The sequence below is a fragment of the Bos taurus genome, chromosome 2 (genome assembly GCF_002263795.3).
Source record: "Bos taurus isolate L1 Dominette 01449 registration number 42190680 breed Hereford chromosome 2, ARS-UCD2.0, whole genome shotgun sequence".
In the NCBI taxonomy this organism is placed as follows: Eukaryota; Metazoa; Chordata; class Mammalia; order Artiodactyla; family Bovidae; genus Bos; species Bos taurus.
The window spans coordinates 104,932,824-104,935,873 of record NC_037329.1 but is presented as its reverse complement, the minus strand read 5'-3'; positions in this window follow the sequence as shown (position 1 = coordinate 104,935,873).

Sequence of the window (3,050 nt, the reverse complement as noted above, 5' to 3'; positions counted from 1 at the left end):
TGAAGTGGTTCCCTGGAGCTGGGGCTGACCCTGAGGAAGCTGACAGCTGGAAACCATCCACTTATGATTCACTTGCAGCTGGGCAAGAAGTCCTTCCCAGAAAGGGCACCTGGGCAGCGTGTCTCCAGGTCACCCATATAGGGAAACACTTTCACCAAAGACTGTGATGCTTCCTCTGATGCTTGTTCTGCCCCAAATCTTGGCCCACTGTGTGCCTCCAATTTTCCCTAGAACCTCATAATCAGCTGCCTAGAAGGACCTGAGAAAGGAGCTGAAGCCCAGCTAAGGCATTGGTTGGAGTGACTTATAGGACAAATGTTTTCCTTTAAGAACACAAAGACAAAAAGCCATCAGGACTCAATAAATAAATATGTTCATCAACTCATCTCCTAAGAAATTATGAGTCACATTATTGTGCTTAGCAGAGAAAAACTCAGAATCTCAGATACTATGTGTGACTTGGGGTTGTGAGCATTTTCTAGTCTTCCTGGAAACACACTAAATAGAAACCTATCTTCTAAGGCTTGTAAGCCTGGCCCACCCCAAAGCCTCTGTGCCTTGGGCCCTTGGACACTAGTGGCTGCCCAGGGCCAGGCTGACTGACCCACAGCAGCGAGGGGGAAAACCACAGGGTAGTTACTCATCAAAAACCACTGAACTGGTCAACGGTCCTCTTCATCTCAGAAAAAAAAAAAAAAAAACAGAAATTCCCCCAAGGAATCCCTGCCAGGCCTGAAAGGAGAGCAAGTGACTGTGGTCCAGATCCACTTGTCCGACCAGCTTCACTAGGGCATGCTGCAGCAGCCAAAGCCCCTTTTCACCAAAAACACCATGAGGACCCCTGAGTTAGCCAGTCGGTCTGCTTTAAAGATGTGCTGTTTGAGGGCAGCTGATGCTGGTGATATGGGCCCCCACACCCTCCATTCAAGCAGAGGTCCATGGAAGAGAGACAACTTGTGGGAGACCATACAGTCAGACCCTTCAGGGCCCGGAGAAGAGCCCCCGTCTCAGTCTCCTGCTTCCCCGTCTCCCTTATCACGGTCCACTGCAGTGTCCTGTCCTCCCCACGCCTGCTTCTTTCAATGGCTATGGTCCCTCAGGGCCCCATGCTAGGCCTGCGCCCCTCCAGCCTGGGCCCAGCTCGCCTTCTGTCTGAAAACTGGGAATGATGCCTCCTACCATGTTGCCAACATCACCTCACAACCCTGTCATTCAGCTGCTTCCAGGGACCGACCTCTCTCAACAGCGGGAGATTGTCCAGGCCCCTCCACTTCCTGAGGGAGTCCCTGTTGGGTCTTTACAGGAAGAAGCTGCAGACGACCAAAAAATGATGACACGTAACACGCATGAGGAGCCACATGTGCATGTTCAGGGGAGTGGATTATGGACATGGGAAGGCAGGAGATAGGGGAACAGCCTGGGGCAATGGGGCAGCTGGCAGTGTGCCTAGACCCCTCTGGCTGGCCTAGGAGAGGGTGTTCATGATGCTCCTCGTCCTCTGTGCCCAGAGAGGGCTTCCTCAGCCTTGTGGGGAGGAGGACATGCCCTCCACCCTGCTCCATCCCCACGTGAGTGAGGATTCTGACTTCATCCTCCAAGTTTGAAGGATTGAGCTTTGAAGGATACTGAGAAGCCAACTACTTATTACTTCTGTGCTGTCCACCCACAGGCCTGAGCCTCCAACAAGTCCTTTGGAAAACAGAAAATGGGCTTAGAAATGTAAAAGCAAGGAGTTAAATGTCCTTTGCGGGGATCTAGCAGGAGGATGCTCTAGGTATGGGCGGGTGACAGCCAGACATTGGGTCAGAAGTCCGACAACCTCGGAGGGCGTTTTTTAAACAGGACCTCCTGCATTGGAACTCCCTGGATTGGGACATATGTTTTAAATCTAGATTCCTCCGCCTCACAGACCACAGCTTATTAAGTGGTCCCAATAGTCTGTACTTTATCCAGCCTCTGGATAAGGTGTCAGTACCATGACCAGACAGAGCCTCATCCTGTGTCCGTCAGAGAGCAGGTGAGCTTCTCGGAAGGTCTTGTTTCCTTTTCTGTAAAAACCAATTGCGTAGTTCCTTTTATTTCCGGAGATTTTGCCATTTACAGTGCACTTTCAGACGTAGGAGGCCACCACCTTTAGAGAGGCAGGCCACGCCAAGGAAAGGGTCTGAGATTGGGAGGGCTTGGGAGTGGCAGAGGGTGTGGGTGCTGGATGTTTGAAGAAGCCTCCAAAGAGGATGCATCACCCCCTTAACCAAGTCATCACAACGAGAGGAAGGACGTCCAGGAAGTCAAGAAGCACCCAGCAAGAGGTGACTGGACAGGCATAGCTGAGACGCTGGGAACCAAGGAGGCTGAGGATCTCAGGAAGGCAGGAGGCTTTCCAGGGAAAAGGAGAGGCAGCCCTCGCGGATGGATGATGGAGGGTGAGAGGTTAGAGGGGAAAGAAGCCTGGCTCTGGAGTGGCCAGGGGTACTCAGGCTTGATGGACTTGCTTCAGGGAAGCTCAGTGAAGTGCTGTCCTCTCCACGAGCCTGGAAGGGCGTGGTCGCCCTGGGAAGGGTGTGGAGAGGTCACAGTTCCTGAAGGAGACATCTGTCAGTTCGCATCTGTTTCCAGCAAGCTGGGCAGGAAAGGCTCTGTAATGGCTCTGAGCCCAGGGATCAGGGATGGGAAGTGATGGAGGCATGAGTCATCTGGGAAGGAGAGAGAGGAGATGACTCTTCTGTCTACCCCCAACTCCTGATTTTCTCCTTCCAGATTCTTTTCTACTCTGACCCAAAGTTCCAAGTCCCAGAGCCACAAGCCTGCTCCTCACCCTCATCTGACAGAATTCCTCCTTAAGACCCACTGCCAATCTGCCCAACCAGCTCAGCCAAAGAGTGAGACTGCCTTTGACCTTTGAGAGCTATTGTTTTGGGGGGGGGGGGTGGTGCTAAGGACCATGATGCAACATTAAAGGAATAAAGAATGGGTAGAATAGGTAATGTGACAGCCTTAAAGGACAACTTCAATGTTGCATGATGGAGAAACATTATACTTGTAGGACAAGA